This window comes from Pimephales promelas, chromosome 1, assembly GCF_988280905.1.
Source record: "Pimephales promelas chromosome 1, fPimPro1.hap1.1, whole genome shotgun sequence".
NCBI lineage: Eukaryota > Metazoa > Chordata > Actinopteri > Cypriniformes > Leuciscidae > Pimephales > Pimephales promelas.
The window spans coordinates 10,433,742-10,460,073 of record NC_142769.1 but is presented as its reverse complement, the minus strand read 5'-3'; the positions used below and the strand labels follow the sequence as shown (position 1 = coordinate 10,460,073).

Below are 26,332 nucleotides of genomic sequence, written 5' to 3'. Positions count from 1 at the left end.
AAAAACAATTTAACGTTACCCACCTGTCCAGCAAAAATAGAGCAACCTGAATGTCGGACTGGAAGCCCTTCTGCCGCCGGAGTTCTCGCCATCGTTAAAAAGCTTTTGCTACCGATGTAAATTCGGAACTTCGCACGTTCTTTATCCGACTCCTTCTTCTTTTTAATTTGTTCTTCAGAACGACGTCTCTTTGGTCGTGTGTCGGCCATTTTTCAAACTTCCCTCTGATGCTTCTCTCTCCTTCACACACACACCCCCTTCATGTGCTCGCGCACTAACCCCCCCCAGACCCACCCTCAAATACTTCTTGCCAGTGATTGGCTGGAACACTGTTTGTTAGGTTTCGTGGTCCGGGTGAGACATGATGGTTTTTGTTTGCCGTTTGTGGAGCCTGTGGTGTCTACAGAGAACGCGTTATTTTACAGTGTGTTTAGGGGACAGGCAGCTAGCCGATAGTGAGGAGACGTTTGATGTATGTGACAAAAAATGTTTTGGCCCCACATCGCCCCACAACCTTTAAATGTAATTTTATACTTTTATAATTTTCCATGGGTTTTGCACATAAAACTTTCCATGTAATTTAAGGTACAATATTGATTTTTTTCCCTGCAAGGGTTGCTAACACTTAGGCATAGGTTGATGATGCATAAGCGGAATTATGGAACTTGTCGTAATGCCAATGGATCTAATAATATTTATGGATGAGTGAATACATTTATGTGTTTTAACATGACTGTGGTATGAAGCAGGGCATGATTCCAGATGTAAGACAGATATCAACGCCACACGCAAGTCTTGCGGATATAAAGGAATAAGGACATTTCTTTCGACCGAACTACACGCAAGTGCTGAATTACTACTCACAAAGGTCAATATATATGACGAATTGAAATTGTGAGGTAACACAGCGCTATTTCACTTGGTCTATACGGTGTCATAGGAAAACTGCAGTTGAGTGTGTTGAAAGTTATAATGCTATTCTATGTCTTAGGCCCCGTCCACACTACTGTGTTTTCGTTTAAAAACGGAGACCTTTTCCTACGTTTTTGCACCTCCTGTCCAGACCAAAACGGAAAAAACGAAGACCTAAAACGGAGAAGTTTAGAAACGCTGCAGCTCCGTTTTGCGTTTTGAATCTCTGGAGGGCATTTTAGTGTAGACGGGACAAAACGGAGGAGTTTAGAAACGATGATGCAGAGGCTCACGCTCGGCTCTATGATTGGGTGTCATCAGTCATGACGTGTCCTTCCCTGATTCGTCAGCCACTGTTTACACCGACATGCCCAGTGTTGGTGAATGGTCATGTGATCGGATCCGCGTTTTCAGTCGTTTTAATGTGGACGGAGATCAATTCTAATACGCAGATAAAACAATGGTGTGGATGGAGATCGTATGCGTTTTACTTCTCCGTTTTTAAACGAAAACACAGTAGTGTGGACGGGGCCTTAATCTGTTGGCTATATGAGACTAGCAGGAAGTCAGATCAGCATTAGAATAATACTGATCATATTCTAACATTTCATCATGTTGAGCTATACAAAACCGATTTGTTTTATGGACACCTGTCTAATAAAGTACATGCAAGAGTTTGTCACGGACATGGAGCTCTCGGCATCTCGAAAACACCACGCTGATATTGATCCTTGTTATATTTCTCCTTTTGTCCTGAAGTCTGCTTGTCATCGTCCATAATGTTTGAACAAAACAACAACAGCGTGAGCGTGCCGCTAAACGTAACGCAGTTGTCCATGTCTGTCGCCATGGTTACTATGGGAGTAAAAGCAGAAACCAGGGATAAAGCGGATATTACATCATTGACAGGGGACAATGACCAGGGACGAGCCATTATTTAAAATAGGAATTTCTCTGAAATTAAAAATCTTTGGGAACTTGTGGGACATTGGAAGTGCACAACTGCAGGAAATAAGGAAAGTGATTTTTGGATATTTTATTACAAAAATCGTACATATTGTACCTTTAAGTGAAAACATTAAAATTACATTCCCAGAATTCCCTGTGTACATATTATATATAGTTTTTTTTTTTTTAATTTAGTTTTTATGATCAGTTATGTGTATTTAGGTGTTTTGTGTAGCATTTTCTGTTATTTAGATAATGTTTATTTGATCATTGTAGTGTCATGTGAGACCCTGATGGTGTTTTTCTTTGTGTGAATGACACTATACACCATCTATACAAGTATTGGCCATATTTTATGAACAGGCCACTTACGTTAAAGTCTGATTCAGATTTCAAAAAAAGAAAGACAAGATTTTAATACACTGTAAAAAAATATTTGAAGTTTGCAGTACAAGAAAAATCTTGCAATGAAGCTCACGACGATTCAGGAGAATATAACAAAAGCAGCCATTAATCCAATGATCCAGGACCAAAATACATAGAGTAACTAGCAACAACATAAAATTTGGATGACATAGAAAAATGAACAGAGGAAACTAAGGGTTTAAATACAAAGGGAATAATGAGGAAACAAATGACAGGTGAATGTAATTAGTAACTAAGGGAACTAAGGCTATGTTTACACGGAAACGATTCTGAAGAGAAAACGCAAAAGTGGAAATCTGCGTGCATATGATGACGCAAAAGTGTGTGAAATTCAATGTAGTATGCACTTCAGGTGGCTAGGAGTGCATTCTACAACAACACCAAGTCCACGCGCCTGCGTACAACCTTCACTGTCAAGCAGACCTTTGCGTTTTTTACCCTTTACACGGGAACGCGGCGGTGGAGCGTTTTTAAGATTTCCACTCTGGAGGGTGGTTGCACTTTTTCGCGTTTTTAAAGGTGCAATGTGTAACAAAGTTGAGTATCTATTAACAGAAATGCAATATGACATCCATAACTATGTTTTCAGTGGTGTATAAAGAACTTACTTAATTAGCCGTAATGTTTTTATTACCTTAGAATGAGACATTAATAGCTCCATAACCGAGGGAATCCCCTTCTATGAAGGTCGCCATGTTGTGACGTCATATTCCTACCGTAGCCGAACGCGAACAAACAGCGCTACAGAACGCGTTTCATCACTACCTTGAAAGAGAAGTAGCGGAAAGCTGGAAGCTAGCCTTACACTCCGTGAGTAGTGACTTTTCCCTTGTGAGTGGTGTAAAATATGTAGTTGGGATTGTTTCATGTAACTTAGTTCTCCCTCGCTGTGTTATGGGTTTGTGCTGTTACGTTCGTGAGACAGCTGATGATTAGTATTCATGTCATTGACCGTAAAACAGTACGTTACAGGATTCACTAACCCGTCGATAGAGACTTTTACTAAAGTCTTTTATCACTAAAGTCGATCGCGAAGAATTTTAAAAATCAGAGAAAAAAAGCCTATTGTGTGTAGTAAATAGTATCTATGGGATGCGGAGATGACATGATTGTAACAGCGCGCGCACTTCCGACCTTTGGACTCATGCAGACGCGTCCCAGCTCAGCCACAGTAACGGCTCATATTAGCCAGCTAAACTATTACTACCCTGTTAGAAAAAATATATAGCTTCTCCCTCGCTGTATTATGGGTTTGCTACAGTATGTGGGGAGAAATGTGCTGCTGGTTACGTTTGTGAGACAATCAGCTGATTATTATTTTATTAAATTATATATTAAAACCCTTGATCCTCACCTGACTATGGCTTTGTAAACAGTATTCATGATGTGGTTTATAATGGACTGTGGTACAGAAACAGTGACAATGTTACACACTCTTGGCTTACTCTGGCTATTCTCTGCTGTCTCAGCCGACGAGATGTTTGTCCCGTTTTAGCAACCGTAGCTTCTTCGAAAGGGAGGGGTGAGCAGTGGGCTGAGCCCTTAGTGCAAACCTGGTGCAAACTCGCAACCGAACCAGTAGATGTCGCTAAAAGTCACACATTGCTCCTTTAAGCCCCCAAAACGCCGTGGCAAACGAAAGGCACATCCGATAAAATATTTTTACGTTTTCACCCGCGAGCATTCTTGTGTAAACAGGGCCTAACTAATAAGGGACTATTCAATACTGAACTGATTTGGAGACTAAGGCTGCGTTTACACTTAGCATTAATATGCGACCTGTATCCTGATGAAAAGACAAGTGTAAATGTGCTTCTGATCGGAATGATATCCGATCAGCATGTCCAGGTTCGGATGTAGTCGAGGACGCATTGTGATCGGATCTCAGTGCAATGTAAATGCAATCCAGCCAACGTGTCTGCGTTCACAGGTGGATGTCACAAAAAACCCCGCCCACTGTCAATATTCCACCTCCTCTCTCCAGGAACGGGCAACTTGCACTAAGCTTCTTGACGCACTTCCGTTTGGAAATAGTCTCACTTATTTCCGGTTATGTTTACTTTCAATTTGCTGTGGTCAACAAGTTGAACAAACGCCACCTAAAATGACTTTCCTCAATAAGATTACAAAAATGTGGCAATTTTTATTGTCAGGAGAACATATATTCTGGTGTTTACTGTGTGCAGAATTTTCCAAACTTATCGGAACAATCCAACCAAAGCCGATCTGAGAAAGCAGCGGGTGTTAAAAATACGGCATTATTTTACCACAGGATGTCAGTGTTCATCTTATCTAGTGACCGCGGGGTTAAAATACGTGAGAACAGATGAATAACATCAGTACGAACCACAAACATTTATTTTTTTGGATTAAATTATTATTTTTTTTTTTTACAATGTATCGCTTTGCTAGAACAGTTCATTTAGGTATAATGTATATATTAATTAATGTTATGTGCCATTTCTTTGTAAATTTACTAGACATTTATGAGTGAAATAGTTTCTACACCCATTTCTTTTTTCAGTCTGTGACAATTCGCTATTTGCACGTGGCCGCCATTTTGGATTTCTGATCAGCGAGTGTGCGGCTGCAAGGACACTTCCGGTTTCGCTTTACGCCGGTGCAGGGAGCCGGAGAAAGACGAAAATGATCTCTTATAGTTGTTTATGGAATCAACTATATCATTTAAAATACACGAGCAAATGGCAATTAAATGCATGGATGCAAAGTCAGATTAATGAATGAAATACAACTGTTCACGAACGGAAGATTGTCTTGGTCTCATGCTGCATACACAATGAGAATTATGCCTTCTGTAAATAGAGTTACAACTACGATTTTATTTGTTTGCATACAATAGCCTGTAACATTCATACGTTTGCCCTGTCTTGTTTGAATCTCCATAAATAGGCCTAGCTAGCTACTATTTTCTCAATTCTGTGCATGTAACACTTCTTATAGGCTACATCAGTTGCTCGATCAATTATCAACACATATGTTACATACATGCTTCCTTTGCATCAATTATCTTTATAGATAAAAACGACTGCGGAAAAAAAAATTGTATCCTAATTGTGAGTAGGCTAATTTACATTTTTAACTGTAGCATTAGTTAACAAACAATTTAATATAGCTAATTGTGTATATTTTACAGTGGGCTAAATACTGTATGTGCTGCTTATAAAAACAGATAATGATTTATGAAATATTTATGAAGATGCTCTTTCATCTCACTTGCACAAATAAATGCAGTAATAGAAATATAAACACGCAGTTGAAAAACACTGATAATTAAATGCATTTAAATTACTAAAATACAAGCAGTTAGCAATAATAATGTTACCAAATAAAGCAATGCCAACAACAGACCAGTTGTTTTTGTCACCCTCTGATGACAGATGCTTTTGATGCACAATGAGTGTTTTTGAAATTCAAGGGAAGCAACTTGCCTTACAGATAGGGTGACAGATCAGCACTTCACTGTTGTGTGTGTCGTTATGAACCGTTTCATCACATTAAAACAAAGAAGTCAGCTTTCATGCATTCCCCGTTGATTTGACCAGCCCCAAAATTTGAAGCTTTGTCCTTCCTAATGAAATCCATGTGCTTATTTGGAAATGTGCTCTTTAGCGATTGGATTATTATTTTCACTAAATTATTTAGATTGAATAGACCCATGCTGTTAAAATTAGTTTTATATTATTAGTGACGTTCACAGCGCCGTCATTAACATTTTTATAAAGCCTAGGCTATTAAAGCATCACTGCAAAACTACATCTAATATAAAATCAATATTCACCTAGTAATAATAGCAAGTCCCACAAATATCAGGTCTGCTGATATAATCAAATAAAAATCATAGTTGTAACTCTATATTTACAGAAGGCATAATTCTCACAATCTTCTGTTCGTGAACAGTTGTATTTCATTAATCTGACTTTGCATCCGCATTTAATTGCCATTTGCTCGTGTGATAGTAATATGTATATCTCAGTAGTATTTTAAATGATATAGTTGATTCTATAAACAACTATAAGAGATCATTTTCGTCTTTCTCCGGCTCCCTGCACCGGCGTAAAGCGAACTCGCTGATCAGAAATCCAAAATGGCAGCCACGTGCAATTAGCGAATACTGAATGTGAACTACAAAATTCACCCCAACAGAGACACCAGTCACCCAATACACACACTTCTCTCACTCCTACCATCAGACAAATGATACCAGAGCATCAGGTTTCACACCAGTGGGATGCTTTTTCCTTCAAGCCATCTAGACCGCCTGAACTCTAATACCAAACAAATCAAATGCCACACAAGGAACCCTTCAGCGCTGGACTTTATCACTCACACACTGACTGGACTCTTCTTGCGCTCTGATGTCTGATTAGTCTGCATTGGAATCTCTCAAATACACTCTGGGCTCTGACTGACAGTGGTAGCATAAATGCTAATGTTTTGTTTTGCCCCCTGGTAGCACAAACATGCACCATTCACTGCCAATGTGTCTGATTAACCACTAATCCTGTTATAATTTAATACTGTCTGTGCACATTAAACAGTTTTTGATATAGAAAAAAGTTAAATACTTGAGCTTTTTTTATACTAATCAACTGCACATAATGACATTAATGAAATAAAAGGCCACCTGGAGTGTACACTTTCAACACACTTGCGCTGAGAAGTGCCCTCGCCCTCAGATCACTTGGACGTGACTGTGATTACAAGAGGTAAAAACGATATCAATACTGTTCGTTTTCTCACACAAACCACTCGTTTCGTGTCTTAGGCCATCAATGTGTACATTTACGAGTCATTAAATCATGTTTAATTTGGACTTCTCTGTGCATGCTCTTTGAGGAGGACCCCATATACCTCCATTATATGACTGACAAACAAGAACAGTTTGAAAATACTGTGGAAACAAAGACACCTACATCTTGGATGCCCTTGAGGTAAGCTAAAACATATCAAAAATTAATTTCATAGTGAACTATCCTTTTAATAATACTGTAAAAAAGGAAAGAAAAAAGGTCAGTGATGTTTAATTGACACTCTTGCACTACACCCTGTATTAAACCATCACTGGTTACAGATCTGTTTAGATTTTGGCAGTGAAATCATCAGAAAAATAAACTAGTCATTCCCTGCATACAGAAGTCTCACTCATTGTCCTGCAGTGGCCACAAAATATGAAAATATACTTTCCCTTTTTTCCTCTTGAAAAATAAAAAGAGACCTAAGGCAGCGCTCAGGCTTCTGTTTTGCATACAAGGAAAGTAGACATTGATTTATATTGCCAAGCTCCAAAAAGCTGCATTAAAGTAGGCTGCATTGCATGTGTTCTGAAGTCATACGCTGGCTTTGTGCGAGGAATGCTTCTAAAGGCTTCATTTATTGAAAACAACCGTGAAAAGCGAAGCATTGTGCCCGACATCTCATTTTGAAGTTTGCGAAAGAAAGAAAATAATACTGTTGAAACAACATGAAAGTGAGAGAATATTTCTGGCTGAACTATTTCTTTAAGCCACATTTAAATGCTTGAAGGTCATCACTCTTTTAAACAATGGTTTCAGTCAGATGATCTCCTGTTATGAAATGAACTTTTCATATTTTTTGCATAATCTCTCGATGTATTGCTGAATGCAAAGCAAGCAAACATCAAAGCATCCATTGAGGAAACACTTTTATAATGGGAAAATGCAGATGAAGTCTAAAAAGTTGAGGGAGTGCGACTTTCAACTATTTCTTTTGGTCAGAGAGAACCGTGTTTTTACATGAACTCTTAACTTTTAGGTTAAGAATATGTATTTGTATAAGGTCACTCATTGGTTGTGTGGTTAATTAATTAATAAAAGTAGGCTACTTATATTTCATGTAGTCTCTCAGTGAATATGAGCTCATTAAATCTGCATAAGATTAAAGAAATGCTGTTAAAAGTTGTTTTAGAGGTTTAACCAGTCACATTGCAGGACATTTCAAGCTATTTTGAAACATTGCTTCCAACATGTCGACTCCCATATGCCTCATCCACACAGATAGTTCGACTCCCATATGCCTCAGCCACAAAAAAATTTCATGATTTGTAATCACAACATTTCTTCTTTTGTCAAATCAACTTAGATAATTTATGTAGTTCAGATAACATATTTTGAGTTTCTGGTGATTAAAGAGGATTTTTGTCATGGATTTTGTCATGTCATGGAATCATGGATTTTTGAAAATTACTGTTCATATAGTGTGGAATATAGCTCAAACAAATACTCTAAAAAATGCTGGGTTGTTTTAACCCAATTTTGGGTAAAATATGGACAAACCCAGCCATTGGGTTACATTTTTAAATTACATTTTTAACCCAATGGCTGGGTTTGTCCATATTTTACCCAAATTTGGGTTAAAATAACCCAGCATTTTTTAGAGTGTGAAGTGACGTCTAGAACACATTCAAGTTATGTTATGTTTTCTGTAGCATGTACAATATTATTGCGTTGTGTGTGTTGTGTACACTAAGCGCAGCTTCTAAGCGGGGTAAAGTTAGTTTTGTTTTTGATATTCACCAGACATTCATTGAAAAATGGCAATTACCTCCTAAATGACTTAGCCAAATCTGAATTCGCTCTATATAATAAGCACTGCCCCTCAAAAGCCGACACAATGTGAGTTCCCTATCGTAGTCACTTCGAGTTACGTCAGAAGTGACGGAGATTGGGGGTTTCGCATAGAAAGCCAATCCTCTTCGAGTATTAAAACACGAGCCAATGGCATGCAATGCCTTGGGGCTGCGGAAATTTGCATAGCGTACTCCGCCCTACTCCGTGAGTATAAAAGGAGGAAGTGAACGCAACCGCAGTATGTTTTCGCTTCGGAGCCAAGAGAACCTCTTCACTCCTGAAAGCACTGTTCAAGACTCTTCGAGACGAGCGTCCTCTTCAGTGTTGGTGTGACGGCGGTACCCAGCGAGATTCTGCATCGCCTGCGATCTGAGCAGTGGTCTGCCAGACTTTGCGCTTCTCCCTGGTCGCTTCAGCGCTGAAAGAGTGAATTTCCTCCTCTCATTGAAAGAGCTGCACGCGCACGTCTTTTTAAAGACGGTTCGCCCGTGCTCTTCTGGGTGGGATTGATTTCTGTCGTCATCTGATGGTCACGATCGCTGCTTTGTATGCCTGGGCATTTCAGCATGCAGCAGCAGCGTTCGTGGATGACTCATTTTCCTTCTGTGGGAACATGACCATCTCTACACTGAGGTCGAGACTCAATGATCTCACTTGAGTGAGAGTCCCGGTCCCCCCCGCTCGATCGGTTTCCTCCATAGGGGGCCCGTCGACCCGGGGACCTGGTGATTTACGGTGATGGTGTGGGATAAGCCCCGACGATTTCTCGGGCCACGCCTCCCGCCTCAGTGCGAGAGCCAGCGAGCGTTAGTTCGATTCAGTCGGTTGCTTCTTCGGTGGCACCGGCTGCTTCGGGCAGCGCTCCAGATGATGATGCGATGTCGATCACAGCATCACTAGGCGGGCTTGACTCCTCGGGAAGTGAGGATGCGGCCGCGTTGCCTCCCTCGGGAGCGTCAGCGCCGCCGTGTCTGATCCCGCGATGATGGCCGTGCTATCTCGGGCGTCCGTGAGCATCGGGTGGGGGTGGAACTCCGCCCCTCCCCGATCTCTCGCGGCTGAATAATTGGTTTTTGGGTAACGCTGCCGCCTTACGGCCACCGCCAACCCCAATTTCCTTTTTTCCCCGAGTTGCATGCGGAACTGACACGCACTAAAAAATAAATAAATAAAAAATATATAAAAAAAAAAAAAAAAAGCGTGCTTAGTTCCCCGCCCTTCCTCCCCTCGGCGATGCGGCTGTCTGTGGGTACGCTGGGGCTCCCCCGGTCGACCGGCGGTTGCTCTCAGATGCCCCTCCAAAGCCTATGGGTTCTCGTCGTCTATGGCGGCGCGATTCTGTAGAGCGGCGGGACAGGCAGCCTCCGCCCTGCATATGATGAGCACCTACAAAGCTAGCTGCTCAGGAATGTGCACGAGGAGGTGACGGACCAAGCGAGCTGCGAGCCTGTCGCCTACCTTGTCCTTAAACGGGTCACGGAGGCGGTCGCTCGCTCCCTTGGTCAGATGATGCCCACCGCTGTGGTCCAGGAGCATCATAATGTTCGGCGGTGCGGTCCAGGACTTTGCCCAGCACTTCTCGACCGCCTAGGAGCAGACGAAGGCGGTTTCTCTGCCCCGACGGCCAGCTGCTGCCTCCAACCAGCCGTCGGCTCGGACGCCTCCGCCAGCTCGCCGCCGAGGACGCCCCCCTGCGGCTCCCTTCCCTCCCACGCGGCCCCAGCAGCAGCCTTCAGCCGGTTCGCGTCGCGGAGGAGGCCACAGGTAAGCGTCCCAAGAAAAGAGCCCCCCCTCAGGCCGCGTGCCCCGCTAGATGCCAGGCGAAGCGATGTTCCTGAGGCGGGCCGCTCAGTGATAGTGTCATGGTTTTTCTCAGGAGGCGGTGGCAGGGCCCCTCCTTCCCCGGTGGAGGGCCGGTGGAGAATCTTTTGTTCTAGCTAGCTCCCTGAGCTGGTTGAGGAAAAGCTGACACTGTCATTGAGCACACAGACTGGAATGAGCGCGCACGACGTCCAGTGCGTCGCCCACGTTCATTCCTCTCTGTCTCGGAGGGCGCGGAAGGGTGCGTGTGTCGTCCCCGGGCTACGCCAATCCCTTCCCCCTCTGTCGCCAGACCCCCGGCAGAACAGACCCCCGTGGAACGCTCTGCCTTCCCTGGTCTCTTCTGTCGGGGAGCGGGTTTCGACGGTGCATCCGGACGGGGTAACTCCTGCACGCATGTCGGTCGACCCGCCTCGCTGCCCCTCCGGGGGGACGTCTGTGGTTCGCATGACCCCGTTGGCTCACTTCCTGGAAGCCTGGCTAGCGCTTCCCGGGGTTCCCGCTGGGTCATCAGAACGATCGGATTCGGCTACGCGATTCAGTTCGCACGGTCTCTTCCCCGCTTCAGGGGAGTTCGCTCCACGATGGTTGGTGGCAATGCCCCAGTCTTGAGAGCGGAGATTGCGACCCTGCTGGCGAAGGGTGCAATCGAGACGGTCCCTCCAGCCGAGGTGAGGTCCGGGCTTTACAGCCCCTACTTCATTGTCCCCAAGAAAGACCGGTGGGTTACGACCGATCCTGGACCTGCGCATTTTGAACCGTTCTCTCCATCGACTACCGTTCAAAATGCTCACGGCCAAACGCATTTTCGAATGTGTTCGGTATCAGGATTGGTTTGCAGCGATCGACCTGAAGGACGCGTACTTCCATGTCTCCATTCTCCCTCGACACAGACCGTTTCTTCGGTTTGCCTTCGAGGGCCAGGCATACCAGTACGCCGTTCTCCCATTCGGGTTAGCTCTGTCCCCTCGCGTCTTCACGAAGATCGTCGAGGCAGCCCTTGTTCCCCTTCGCGAACACGGGGTTCGCATCCTGAACTATCTCGACGACTGGCTGTTACTAGCACACTCTCGAGCTCAGGTTTGCGAACACAGAGACCTGGTGCTACGGCACCTAGCCCGTCTGGGCCTTCGGGTCAACCGGGAAAGGAGCAAACTTTGCCCCGTGCAGAGGATCTCTTTTCTCGGCATGGAGATAGACTCGGTCGCCATGTCCGCGCAGCTCACGAACGAGCGCGCGCACTCACTGCTGGCTTGTCTTCGACAGTTCGAGGGCAAGAGTGCGGTTCCACTGAAACTATTTCAGAGGCTCCTGGGGCATATGGCATCCGCGGCCGCGGCAACGCCGCTCGGTTTGCTTCATATGAGACCGCTTCAGCTGTGGCTTCGCGATCGAGTCCTGAGGTGGGCATGGCATCGCGGCTCGCTCCGAGTTCCAGTGACTCCGACGTGCCGCCGATCCTTCTTCCCGTGGTCGAACCTCAGCTTTTTACGGACAGGGTCCCTATTCAGCGAGTTTCCAGGCATCTCGTTGTCTCCACGGATGCGTCTACCACGGGTTGGGGTGCCATGTGCAATGGGCATGCAGCCGCCGGTTCCTGGACAGGAGCCCAGCGCCTCATGCACATCAATTGCCTCGAGCTGTTGGCAGTACGGCTCGCCCGGCACCGCTTCCGAGCGTGCTCTAGGGCCAGCATGTGCTTGTCCGCTCAGACAACACTACGGCAGTAGCGTACATCAACCACCAGGGGGGGTCTACGCTCGCGCCGGTTGTCGCAGCTCGCCCGCCACCTCTTGATATGGAGTCAGAAGCACCTGAGGTCCTTCGTGCAGTTACATTCCTGGAGACCGGAACCGGGCAGCCGCGAGCTGTCCCGGGCCCGTCCCATCTCCGGCGAATGGCGACTCCATCCCCAGTCGGTCCAGCTGATTTGGGACCAGTTCGGGGAGGCACAGTTAGACCTGTTCGCCTCTCGGGACTCGTCCCACTGCGCCCAGTTATTCTCTGACCCGCGGCTCTCTCGGCTCGGATGCGCTGGCGCACAGCTGGCCACGGGGCCCACGCAAGTGTGCGTTCCCCCAGTGAGCCTCCTTGCACGGGTGTTGTGCAAGATCAAGGAGGACGAGGAGCAGGTCTTGCTGGTAGCCCCCTACTGGCCCACCAAGACGTGGTTCTCCGAACTCTTGCTCCTCGCGACAGCACCTCCTTGGCCTATTCCTCTGAGACCGGACCTACTCTCTCAGAGACGGGGCACTCTGTGGCACCCTCGTCCCGATCTTGGAGGCTGCACGTGTGGCTCCAGGACGGGACGAGGCAGGTTTGAGTTCGCTGCCACCTGCGGTGGCGGCAACCATCACTTCCGCAAGAGCGTCGTCCACGTGACACCTTTATGCGTTGAAGTGAAACCTCTTCGTCAATTGGTGTTCTTCTCGCTGAGAAGACCCCCGGAGAGGTTCGATCGGAGTCATGCTTCCTTCCTGCAAGAGGGGTTGGAGCGCAGGCTGTCGCCCTCCACCCTTTGGATTATGTCGCGGCCATTGCCGCGTCTCATGATGCAGTGAAAGGTAAGTCTATGGGAAGCATGACCTGGTCATCAGGTTCCTGAGGGGAGTGAGGGGGCTAAATCCGCCTCCCTCCCCTCCTGCCCTCTGGGGACCTCTCAGTAGACCTGGGTGCTCTGCAGAGGCCTCCCCTGGAGCCTTTGCAGTCGGTAGAGTTTTTGCCCTGTCCTATGTGACAGCACTCCTGATTGCATTGGTATCCATCAGGAGAGTAAGGGACCTGCACGCACTCTCTGTTGACGAAGTGTGCCTGGAGTTCGGGCCGGCTTACTCTCACGTATTCCTGAGACCCCGGCCTGGATATATGCCCAAGGTTCCTACCACTCCCCTCCGGGACCTGGTGGTGAACCTGCAAGCGCTGCCCCTGGAGGAGGCAGACCCAGCCTTGGCACTGCTCTGTCCGGTACGTGCTCTCCGCACCTATGTCGACAGAACGCAGTGTTTCAGGACCTCAGACCAGCTCTTTGTCTGTCATGGGGGGAGCCAGAAGGGAAGGGCTCTCTCAAAGCAACGGCTGTCCCACTGGATAGTGGATGCCATTGCTTTGTCTTACCAGCAGCAAGGCCTTCCGTGCCCCCTTGGTGTGACGGCCCATTCCACTCGGAGTGTAGCCTCCTCTTGGGCTTTAGCGCACGGCGCCTCGCTAACAAACATCTGCAGAGCTGCAGGCTGGGCGACACCCAACACCTTCGCCAGATTCTATAATCTGCGAATTGAGCCGGTATCCTCTCACGTACTCGTTTCGGCCAGTTCTGGATCCGCTCAGGTGTCTTCGCTTGCTCGCCACTCCACTCCCCGGACTGGATAAGTGCGATATTTCCTCAGTTCTTCCATTGAAGTCTTGAGTCCTCCAGCACCGACGATGCGGGCACCACTGCGTTGCTCTGGATGCTAGCTAGGTGCCTCCATGCGCACGGTTCCCCATGGTAACCGTCTCATGTGTATTATCCACTGTAAGCCTCTCTGAGCATGTGTCTTCCCTTGGCAAGCCATCTGCCACCCCTGGAGTTTAAATCAGTAGCCACCTGCGGTTGGTACTCCAGTGTTCCATATGCGTTCCTATGTGGCCATATGTGTATTCTTAAGTCCTCCCTTCGGTAGGCAGCTGGTAGCATGTCCCCTTCGGGATATGTTTCCCAGTGTACCTTGGTAATCCTGTGTCAAAGTCGGATCCCCAAAAAAAAAAAAAAAAAGAGGTAAGGCTCGGGGGTTCAGTCTTTCGCAGGGCACTGGAAGACAGCTTGAAGATGGCGTGATGGCACAGACCCCCAATCTCCGTCACTTCTGACGTAACTCGAAGTGACTACGATAGGGAACGTCTCGGTTACGTATGTAACCCTCGTTCCCTGAGTAGGGAACGGAGACGTTACGTCTCCCTGCCACTTCTGCTGTATCGCTGGGTAGAGGCCGAGTCCAGTCTTGGCTCCTCAGCGAAGACATACTGCGGTTGCGTTCACTTCCTCCTTTTATACTCACGGAGTAGGGCGGAGTACGCTATGCAAATTTCCGCAGCCCCAAGGCATTGCATGCCATTGGCTCGTGTTTTAATACTCGAAGAGGATTGGCTTTCTATGCGAAACCCCCAATCTCCGTCACTTCTGACGTAACGTCTCCGTTCCCTACTCAGGGAACGAGGGTTACATACGTAACCGAGACGTTTTGCGGGGAAAGCTTAATCTTGACGGAGACGCAAATAAGGGACCGTGTGGAAAGTGAACTTTTTCTGACACGTTTGTTCAAACAATATATACAATTTTGAACACTTGACAAGCTATAATACTGGTTATGGGCGTTCCGTTGCTGACAGTCTCTGCCTACGGTTTACCAATAACAACTGACTGGGTCATTTGACCAATAGCCTCAGATTCGCGTCACTCAAAGGAGGTGTTTGGGAATATGAATCGTCGAAGAATCATTTGGGAGTCGTTGAGCAAATCAGTTAAAAATAAATTCATATTATAAGACAAATAAAGTGTTTTTTATCCTTGCATGCACGTTAAACTATTTTAGGGAACTCCTAAAACAAAAATAGGAACATTTCAAATGCTATGATAGGGGCTCTTTAAATTAATTCATCTCATTTTTTCCATTTCAATAACCTTAAAATTTTAAGGCAACCAGGTTACTTTTTTTTTTTTTTTAAGTTAAACCAACAATATGTTTTTTACAGTGTAGCTTTTACTTATTTTATGCACACTAATCATGTCCCATTATGTGGAGGTCTCACAACACATGACTGAATAAATCAAGATGGAAGCAGTTTCCCATAAACATTAAGTTTAATTAACTGTAGGAGGTAAAACTCTCGCTCTTCCTCACTTCGAAGCTTGAAAATGTCTTAATTACTTCATGGTGGGGTCCTGATTTAACAAGGAGGATCCCCATGAGATTGGCCAATTAGTATCAGATATTTTGACTCAATAATTAATGACAACATAGAATTGCCCTTTTAAATTTTACATTACTTGTAAAATCATGCCCAGACATTTGAGTTAATGTCAATATTTAAAAAGTAATTCTTCTATCCACAGTCGTCGGTTTGATATATTTATTTCACAGGGAGGATCATACCTGAACACATCTACAATTGCACTTGTTTACTGATTTGTAATCAGGAATGCGCATAATCTGAATCAACATTATGTTGTTTAGTTTGACACATAATAAACTTTGGAAAACTGCTAGCCACAGTAGCTAGTGAGCAAACACGTTAATGTCAAAATGTCATGTTGCAAAGTTACTTAGTTAGTAGAATGTCTAAAGTGGAATATAGAAATAAAGTGGAACCCAATTTCTCTGTACTTTTACACTCCATGACAAAAATCCATGATTTTTTTAGTGTATGACATATTGGCCGTTTTCTAAGGCTTCAGTAAAATTACATGTCATTTCAATTGTGTTGCCCATAATACAGCAGAATCATGCTCAAAAACATTAGCAAACACTCACCTTTGTTTTACTTGATGTTCCCGTCAGCTCGTCATCATTGATGTATCCAGTTACTCCAAACACCTGTGCTTATTCTACACTGCTAACAATTCAACCAGTCACACACACGAAAAACCAAATCAACCAGCTGACCTGATACAGACGATCTGTTTCTTAAAACCTTTCTCTAATATACCTGTCTCTCTCAGTCTCTCGGCCTAGTACGTAACTCCCCAAGCAATAAACTGTAAATGAGCTCTGTGTCTATGGATACAGGTGAGGCGGTGTATGTTACACAAGGCAGAACACACCCACGTAAACAGCTTCTGTAATCACATGCGTTGTGTTTGTGATATAATTTTGCTTGACATTTTCGCAGTTCAGAAGGAATCAGATTTAAGTGTGGCAAGTTAATAATCAGCCAAGACTGAACAGAAAATAGCGAGCGTGTATTGCTGATGAGTTTTACAGCAGCAGTAAAACGAACCTGAGGGTGAAGACCTGTGACTGAAAGAGAAATTAATCTGCAAAACTCTTAATTAAGGCTGTCAATCAAATATATGTATATCTTTGTGATCATTTTTTTTTTACATGAAATACTGTACTAAATCAAATTAATCACATAAATCAACATTTCCTGAGAAATTCCCCCAAATGAAGATTATTTTAAATACATTACATTATTGGGCCAGACAAGTAAATCATTGAAAAGACATTATAAAAAGTTACTTTTGAGATTTGTTTTATTTCCATATCATTAAACAAAGTCACTGACCTTCGGTCCATTTTGCAGTTGTGCTCCTCTGAGGGTCTCAAACTAACTATTTTTTAAAGGAACACTCCACTGTTTTTTGAAATTGGGTTTTTTGAAAATCTCCCCTACATTTAGATAGGTGGGCACATGCATTTCTGTCTCAGTGCATGCATTGAATTTTGTAAGTTTCAAATGTCAAACAGACTAAGACACAAATGCATTGCCCATCTAAATGTTAAATAATCTCAATTAAATACTATAAATTATTTTGAGATGTATTTCAACTTTCAGCATATTCTACCCCTTTTTCAAACTTTTTAAAACGTGTTAACATAATTATGGTTAAGTGAACTTTAGTTTCAATAAACAATTTTGTTTCAAGAATATTGAAAATTTGTACAGATGGGTCATTTTATTTAAAAATAAAAAGTCAAAAAATTGCTTCAATATAATTTTTAATGACAATCAATGAGTAAATGAGTAAAAGGATGTATTCCAGACATTTTGATGCAGGGAAACCACTTTCAGAGGTGCTAACACAATAGAGCAGTGGGAAACAACACCATTCCGTTACCAAAATGTGTGCGCAACTATTTGATCATGTGGGTTGTAAAAGGGTCTATTGGACGCTGATAACATTTCCATTTTTTTTTCCATCTCAGAGTGATTTTTCTTGTGACCACCCATGAAAAAACTTCCGTTTTATGCAGTAAACTCCATTTTTATAATTCAGTCTGTATAGGGTCACAATAAAGTACAGCAGCACTGCAAAAATTACAAATTTTCATTTGTATATTTGTCTTTACCTCCCGAATTTAAGATATAAGCCATGCTTGAAAGAAAGACTCGTGAGGAAAGCTCAAACCCCTGAAATGCAAATTCAATAAACACCGAAAGTGTCCGGGGATCAAGTTGTGAAAATGCCGTCTCGCATCACTTTCCAGACACGACTGGTGTGAATATATTTCATCGAGTGTATTTGTTTCATCATGTGCATGATTGCTCTCTGTATTATGTTGTATTATTAGGTTATACACAATCTTGAGAAGTAAAAGTGTAAGCTGGTTGTTGCGTGTTAAGTAAGAGACATTTAATTTATGCACAGAACACGTATTACACACTAGCCAAAGTTTGTCCTTATATTTTATGAGAATACATAACCTGTGTCCTACATTATAAAACATCATAGTTCCTGTTATGAAGACAGTCATAATGGTTACTGAACACACAGGTGATAAATCTGGAAAACGAAGTTAGGCCCTATGTCATAAATGCTGTAGATGTATTGTGTATACAAGAGTGTTTCAGGGACAAAAGTCAAGGTTATCATGGAAATAGCACGAACAAGCAATGTAATGTCAATCACTTGCTAGCACAGTGACAGCATGCTGTTGTGTGATGCAGCAAAAAAAATCATTACCTCTAGTTACACATATAGGCCTAGGCCTGGACATTTAGTTTCAATATATTTACATTGCACTATATTTTTAATGTAGATTGAGGTATTTTGCTAACAATTTACAATAAAGTTCTCTCTTTTTTTAACATTTATTAATATGTTAATTAAAACCAAAAATTTAATTTAATGGACCTGTGCTAACATAAACTGACAATGAACAGTTGTATATATTTTTGGGTAGTAAGTTTAGTTATTAAAATTAAATAATGTTAAATAATGGAACCATATTTCAAAGTGTTACCAATATTTTACAAATACTATAGCTCACTCTGCTTTCAAAATCCATATTAAATTACAATTAGAAGTTATTGTAATTTCACATTTCAAAGAGAGTTGAGCAAAAACAGTATTTATTTTGTTATGTGTCCTTTGTTGCTTATTAGATGCACCTGTTATTAGCTGCAGTTACATTTTATAACGACATTTGTCAAAATAATTCTCCAGAAATACCTGAAAGGGGTCCTACCATACTTTTTCAAATTTAATTAGTGTGTAATATTGAGGTTGAGCATAAAAAAGTGATGCAAGTTTACAAAACTCAAGGGATTCCCAACCATTTCCTCCCCCATAATCTTTTTCTCTTTTTCCCTGCAGATCCTCACATAGAACATTTAGAACATTGCGGGCTATCATTTTAATTATAATTGCAGTCTCACATGAGAACTCCTGTCTCATGCACTCGTGATCTTGCATTATTTTCTTATCACTTCTCACGTGTGTTTGATTATGAAACAGTTTGGAGACCAGACAGAGTTCTTCCTATCAATTCTTCCTAAGTCATGTAATGTGTAGCCCTCTGTCACCGATCTATCGTGAAATGTGCACACAGCAGCATCTGAATAGACTTGAAAAAAAAAATCAGTGATATGACATCTTTCAAAATCATGCAATGTGAACTAATAAGTAGTAAGGCATCATAGTCACATTCCCGCAAAAGGCTCTCAGAGAGTAGCAAGCAAAATTATGCATTGTTAATCCAAAATATATTGTTCTGGCCAAATTGTAATAGACCATCACATGTATCCTTTGTTGTCATAATAAATTGTGATTGGTTCACTGAAAAAAAAATATATATATATATCCGATGGCAGACAGAGTTGAGGAAAATGTCCATTATAACCTGGGTTTATGGATGGTCCTATAGTATAATACAAACCCAGACACTGTATGATCCTGTATGATCTGCCTGATAGAGTAATTTCTATGTAAATCTGCATCACTACTTTGTCACCTTTCCCAGAAAAAGTGCAATTTCACATGCTGGCACGATGCAGATGGCATACAGAGATCTGAATGTATTATTATTTCTAGCAGTTTCTATTCATAAAAGGGTGAATATCCCAAATCTTGTCAAGAAATCAAAGGAAAGAAATAAAAAATGCTATTTCATATAATAAATTGCCACTCATTATTTTTAGCAGCTTATAAGAAAGAATCCAACAATGCTGTACAACAGCTGATTAAGAGTCATATCAGAACAGAAAATCACTTCAGGACTATTATCTTATTATTAGAATTTCATTTATGCATATAAACACAGATGTATACACAAATTATTGATAATAAACACAGTTTTATATTTCACGTCACAAAGCAAATGAATGAGGATGTGCAAAACTAAACATTTCAAAACTGATCAGATGTTATATAGAAACCCTAAATAATTGGTACTGGCTATGGGTTCACTTTACCTAATTATATGAAGAACCCTCAAGAATCATGTATTTTCTACACTGTCCGAAAAAAAGGTACAAAAGCTGTCATTGGGGCAGTACCTTTTCAAAAAGGTACACTTTTGTACCTAAAGGGTGCATATTGGTACCATAATTGTACAAATATGTACCATGAAGGTATGCACCAATATGCCTTTAGGTACAAAAGTGTACCTTTTGAAAAGGTACCGCCCCAGTGACAGCTTTCGTACCTTTTTTTTCTGAGAGTGTAAAAAAAAAAAAAAAAGAAAACAGCTGGACGTAAAAAAACAGCTGGACGCCCTTGCCATCTTATAAACTGCAAAAAATAATAATCTTAATCAGTTTTTGTTGTTGTTGTTCTGTATCTGTTGCTGTTCCAATACAATTTTTATACATTTACTTGAGACCGATATTAAGTCTTTTCTGCTTGAAACAAGATAATCTTCATGCTAATGACATGAAAAATAAACTTAATTCGAAATTGAAATCAAGATTATTATTTTTCACTCTTAGAAATAAAGTTTCTTTGAATCCATGAAATATTTACATTGCTCAAATGATTCTTTATAGTGGTGAAAAAAAAGAGAAAAACAGAAATTGGTTTTTTCTATGGCATCACTGCAAAAATGACTTACAACCGTAATCTCTGTTCCTTGAGAACAGGGAACGGGACACTGCGTTGATTGATGCTAAAGGGAATGCCTAAGGAGTGGTAGGTGTTTGAAATCACAATCAAATCACGGTAATCCTATAGACCTTATGTAGACTCGCCCCTTTTCAGCGTTGCGCTCGTTGTCTTTTGACTTCCGGCCTGTATTTCCACAGCGATCTTGCATAGGTATGAATGAACTGCTCGTAAAAAAAACTGCTTGTTCGGCATTTGTTAAGACATCTGATTTACAATGCTTATGATAAACATTACAATGCTCATGATAACTTTTGTTAACTCTACAATAAGTAAATCCACTTCAACAGCTAATTACTCATCAACAGCAATGCCAGAGAAATATACAGAACCGGAAGTTCAAAGACAATTGTGGTGAGCAGGACGGCCGAGGGACGTGAGAGAAAGTCGCGAGGCCGGTGGTGCGATTGCTAATGAGCAGCACCTGTGAAGCACACCGGTCTCGCATCTCTCACGAAGGAGCGGAGCCATAAAGGGGGAGCGACGGAGTGGATGAGCGAGAGAGGAACAGGCCTGCTTTTGTTTGTATTTTATATTTTATTTGGTAAGCCAGCAGTCGTCCGTGAGGGGCTGCTGGCCGGTATTTATGTTTTATTTTGGGTAGCCAGCAGTCGTCCGCGAGGGGCTGCTGGCAGGTAATTTGTTTGTTTATTTTATTTAAATAAAGTTTTATTTTATTATTATTATCCGGTTCCTACCTCCTTCTTCCCTGAACCTTGTTACAACAATATTCTAAAGATGACGGCGCCCACGTTTCTCTGGTGCATAATGTCTATTGACTGACGACAGCCCATGAATCATTAGCATGCAACCTGGAAGTATTTTTTGAACGCGATAAACACCTTTTCGTCTCAAGGGACTGTTTGGTAGGCAGGCCCAGAGGCATGGCGAAAAGACGCAGTCTAGTTCTCAGGGAACAGAGGTTACAGTCGTAACCTAGACATTTGAAAGAAAACTTGCGTTATTTGACACTATGGGGAACGATATACCAACGCCACCATGCTAAGGGGAGTGCATACCCATTGGCAGTGACAACTGTCAAAACCAGCAAATTCAAACTAAATGCCAGAACCACTCACCCTCAGGTCAAACTACGGTCATAGCCCAAGCTATACGTTCCACAGGAAAATCCTCCTAAAACATTGTTTAATGAAAGGCCTACCTGGGCCTGCTCTATGGCCTAGGACCACAGCTTCAAATTTAGAAGAGGTCCCTTCTAGGGAATGTGGCTAGGGAACACTAAAGAGCACCAGACAATCACTATTCAGGGGAACATATTCACCCGAAATCCCACCAGGAAGGCCTGACCTGGTGTCACTTACATTGGACGCTTCAGTCTGATCAACTTCCTGTCTCTCTGAAGACAGAGCCTCTGGACACTTGCCTTTAGGTAGGGCATCCAACCCTCAGGACTGCGAAGCTGACAACCACTCGGCCCAGATCTCAGAGACAGGGTATCCCAGAGAATATGACTCAGCATAGTGCTTACAACCCTTGCAAGCAAGGGGCGTTTCTCTACTTGATCCATGGATCTAACCAGCATTTGTGTTTCAAAACAAGGCCTAAGGGACAATCTAACTGGGAATCCACACAAGATGCCTTAGATGACCAGACTCAGGAGGCTGAGTACTCATAGTGACCCTCCATGTGGGGAGCACATTGTCTGCCTGGTAGGTAAACTAGGGTGAAGGCTAGATAAAAGAGGTTCTAGGAGGAAACCAGGAGCTAGGGTGACCACCCGTCCCGTGTAGCGCGTGCACGCACAGCGTTTGAAGCCCAATTCATACGTCCCGCAAATTGAGACCGTGTCACGCATAATCAATGCTTGCTCAAAAAAAAGTTGGTCGCTCTATATCCTCGAGAGCCCCAGGCAGCCAAACGAACATTACTTGACAGTTCAGCACGCTACTGTTGCCACACCCACGTGACACACCCCTGAGTTGAACAGCTGACTAGGTTGTAGTCAGCTTTTTCGTTGTTGTCATGATAGCGCACGGCCGCAGCCGTCGCACGCATGTGCATACCGGACACTGGAAGTTTTAGATGCGCGCTTTCCAATTCAAAAAATGGAGAAAGAGTCTGAGGCACCACCATCATCAAGTAAAAAGAGAAGGTGTGGGTACAATAACGACTGGGAAAATGAATATTTGTGGCTGAAAGGTGTTGTGGGGGATACCGAGAGGGCTTTTTGTGACTTTTGCAAAACGTCCTTCTCAATCGGACATGGAGGGGAATATGATGTCAAACGACACAGACTCACGGAGACTCACAAGAAACGCATCCAACAGAAAGAGACATCCAAATCTATGGATGCGTTTCTCCGACCTAAAAACGACTTTGTAGATGACAAAGTGACTGCTGCAGAGTTGACGAGTGTGTATCACACCGTCCAACACGCTTCATCATATCGAACAGTGGCATAAAGCTAGCCCCAACGATTTATCCAGACTCGGACATTGCCAAGAGGATGTCCTGTGGTCAGACGAAGGCAGAAGCCATTGTCACGAATGTGCTAGCTCCTGCCTCCATCGAAGATTGCTTGAAAGTCCTCAAAAGACCACTGAATGAGCAACGAGATGCAACAACCAAAGGTAAAGTTATTTTCATGGATGTAAGTTGTAGATGTAACATTGTATGTTAGTAGCTATTTGTCTAACTTTAGCTATCTAATGTTAGCTAATCATCTTCTTCTACTGGTATGTTAAAAGTCAACTTTTCCTTCAGTTCACTGAAAAATTGCATTCAGTAGCTATAGCTATTATAATGCTTCTCATCCGTGCCTTCGTGAAACCAGGCTCTAAGTATCCTTACATGATTGTGAGCAATATTTCACTGTTCGTTATCTCCCAAATTAAACAAACAAAAGCAACTATGATTTTTGAAAAGGTATAAATATTTCTATAGATAATATTTATATAAAATCGATCAAAACAGTAAAGCATCTTGTATTTTTGTATAATAATCTGTTTTAGCCAATATAGCTGGCTTTTTTTATACATAATATTTATATAAAATCAATAATGATCAAAACAGTAAAGCAGTATCTTGTATTTTTTTTAATAATCTGTTTTAGCCAATGTAGCCGGCATTTTCTATACATAATATTTAAATAAAATCAATAATGATCAAAACAGTAAAGCAGTATATTGTATTTTTTTAAAAAAAAATCTGTTTTAGCCAATGTAATGATCAAAACAGTAAAGCAGTATCTTGTATTTTTTTTTATATATATATATATATATAAAAATCAGTTTTTAGAGAAACTCTTTTAAGTTCATCCCATCTGTGTGTGTGTCTCCACAGCCCACACGCCATTCTTCTCAGTGGCTTCAGATGCCTCCAATCATGGGAGCACCAAGCTCTTCCCACTGTCAGTGCGTTACTGGACGCCAGACTTGGGAGTACTGACAAAGGTCCTTGATTTCTATGATGACAGTGATGAAACATCTGCCGCAATCCACAACCAGATAGTCACCAAGCTGGAGGAAAACGGACTGAGACTAGACATGATATCTGCGTATTCCGCTGACAATGCTAGTGTGAATTATGGGAGATACAATTCTGTCTTCCAGAAACTGAAAGAGAACAACAATTGCATTTTGAAGGCAAACTGTGTGGCCCATATCGTTCACAACAGTGCAAAGCACGCAGGAGATCGTCTAAATATAGACATCGAAAATGTCATCAACAAGACCTTTAGCCACTTCTCCTCGTCAGCCAAACGCATTGAGGAACTTAAGTCAATTCACACCTTTGTGGAGATAGAGTACCAGTCCCTGCTTAGACATGTGCCCACAAGATGGCTGACCTTGTGGCCTGCAAGAGGCTTCATGAAAGCTGGGCTCCTATCAAGACCTACTTTCTATCATTGGGAGAGGACCAGTGCCCAAAGTCACTATGGCAGCTGTTCAAAGATGACCAGGATGGTGAGGGAAACCCCCTTGATCTACAGGTAATTAATTTTAATTGCACTCAACTTTTTTTTTCCATCTAAATATTTTTACATGAAACAGGGATTAGAGAAATGATGATAATGCAAACAGTGCCAGCACACAGGATCATTGACTCTTCTTAATTCTTTTAGGTTTACCTGTCCTTCTTCAGCAATGCGCTGAAGATTTTCCACGACACTGTGTTGGTCCTGGAGCGAGAAAATGGGACTGTCTGCGAAGTCTACGATATGATCGTAGACTTCGCAAACCAAGCTACAGCAACGACACAGTGATGGTTTCTTTGGGGCCCAGACAGATGTACTCCTCCAGCAGTTTCCAGACAGACAGGCAGCTGTGCTCAGAGAGGACATGTGCAACTTCTACCAGACCTCTCTCACCTACCTGGAGCAGCGCTATGACTTCTCAGACTCCAACTACCAGAAGAAAATGGCCAGCCTGGCACTAAAGCAGACCCCATTCAACTTCTCCCATCTCTGTGAAGCTGTAGAGGTCCTGCAGCTAAGCAAGAAGTTGGACATGGATGCGCTATATGATGAGTATTGTGTCATTCTGCCACACCAACAGGCCATCGTACAGTCTGGAGCTCCAGTCGTGGAGAAGTGGGCCACCTTACTCAAGCACACACACACACACCGAACATGACAGCATTAGCTTCTTTCCTCATGAGTGTACCAATCACCAATGCTTCAGTCGAGAGGGTCTTTTCACTGATGACAGGATGCTGGACGGACACAAGGAACAAATGTTCGGTAAACCTCATCAAGTCAGAAATCCAGGTGAAGAGCAACTTCACATTCAGTTGCAAGGACTTCTACACTTATGTAGTGAAAGAGAAGGTTCTCCTCAATGCTGTACGATCCAACAAGAAATACAAGTTCAAGAAGAAACCTGATGGTAAGAAACCAAGTTATGTAAGACCCCATTTGTCTAAGATGAAGTTTGATTGATTTTAAACACTGATGGACTGTCTACAGGGGTGCAAATCTGTCACTTTTAGGAAACAGTAGCCTTTTAGGTAAAAATATGTCATTGTTGTGCATAGGATTGTGGCACCTTTTTGTATTTTTGTCACCTTGTGATAGTGATGGGTTTGCACTCCTCTGTCTATACTGGAAAACCATTTAAGCTTATCATAAATTATTAATTCTGTCTTTTATCTTTCTTACTTATTTGATTCAGATGCTGGTGAAAAGGTTTGAGTCCTAAAGGTGTCCCCAGAACACTGAACAGTTTTTTTTCCCTGCGCCTGCCTTTCCTAACATGCAAGTTCAGTTGTGAGTTAATACTTTTTTGACTGTTCCTGTGGTGTTGAGCAACTACAATTCCTGTTAATTCTATAATTTTATATTATAATTTATTTAAGTTAATAAAAAAGTTAATCGTAAGTGGAAGTGCATCTGTCAATTCATTGAATGTTCAAAATATTATGAATCTTTATTTAGAAAAAAATACACATTGGTTGGCCTGTTCATGAGCATACATAAGCAATTACACATGTTTAAGGGAATAAGGCATTATTAATGTACCATGTAAGGTGGTATGTACTAGAAATGTGTGAACCACTCTCAGTGAGTCTGCCCGTG

General features: G+C 42.7%; 1 protein-coding gene across 1 annotated transcript in view; it reads right to left on the bottom strand.

Annotated features, from left to right (window-relative positions):
* LOC120477781 (phospholipid-transporting ATPase ABCA1) overlaps positions 1 to 16,447 on the bottom strand; it is a 265,488-nt gene extending 249,041 nt beyond the window's left edge. Inside the window, exon 1 of the mRNA XM_039669594.2 lies at positions 16,226 to 16,447. The gene's annotated coding sequence lies outside the window, so the exon portion shown is untranslated. The remainder of the gene's footprint in view (positions 1 to 16,225) is intronic.
* Between the last annotated feature and the right edge of the window lie 9,885 nt (positions 16,448 to 26,332).